The sequence below is a fragment of the Meleagris gallopavo genome, chromosome 13 (assembly GCF_000146605.3).
Source record: "Meleagris gallopavo isolate NT-WF06-2002-E0010 breed Aviagen turkey brand Nicholas breeding stock chromosome 13, Turkey_5.1, whole genome shotgun sequence".
Lineage (NCBI taxonomy): Eukaryota > Metazoa > Chordata > Aves > Galliformes > Phasianidae > Meleagris > Meleagris gallopavo.
In genome coordinates this window covers 18,133,383-18,134,132 of record NC_015023.2, presented here as the reverse complement: position 1 = coordinate 18,134,132, position 750 = coordinate 18,133,383, and positions in this window count along the sequence as shown.

Below are 750 nucleotides of genomic sequence, written 5' to 3'. Positions count from 1 at the left end.
AAAAAAGGAAAAAAAGACACCATTCCCAGCTCAATATTATGTTTCCTTCCTCCCAGCAGAGCCTGGGTCTGCTCCAAGCTGCCTTCCCCTCCACTCCTGGTCAAACAGGGACAGGAAACCCGAGAGCACATGAGAACATCGCCGTTATTTTCACCCAAGCCTCAGTTATCTCGTTGTCCTTTTGGCATCCCTTCCATCCCCTTTGCTCCGCAGCACGTCTGCGCTGGGTGTCACCATGTCACCCTGCATCCCCTGCATGAGCATCCGCCATGCTCTGGCTCCTCTGTGATGCCACCTTCTGTGCCCATACGGGTCCATTTCTCACCCATGCACACGTTCCCTGAGCAAGGTGCTTGGCTCACCCCATGGCTGTGAGCAGGTCCAGTCCTCCCCATGTGAATGCTGATGGCCTGGGCAGGATGTTGGGTGACATTGGGTGACATTAGATGACACTGGGGGACAGTGGGTGACACTGAGTGACAGTGACCACACCAACCAAGTCCCCTCCAGCAGATCGAGACCGCTGTGTCCAACCCAACCTCGTTACTTTGGGATCTGATAGGAGGACACTGCCAGATTTGGGGGCTTTTAAGCTGTCAACTTTTCCTATCGTTATTAGCAATGTCTTAAATAAGCTCTCTCCTCTGAAATTTGCTTCTGAAAGACAAGATTAATGAGCATTTCCTTTGGGGATTTATTGCACTGTTAATTATTCTCTCCCAGAAATGTGGTTCCGAATATTATCAGTCC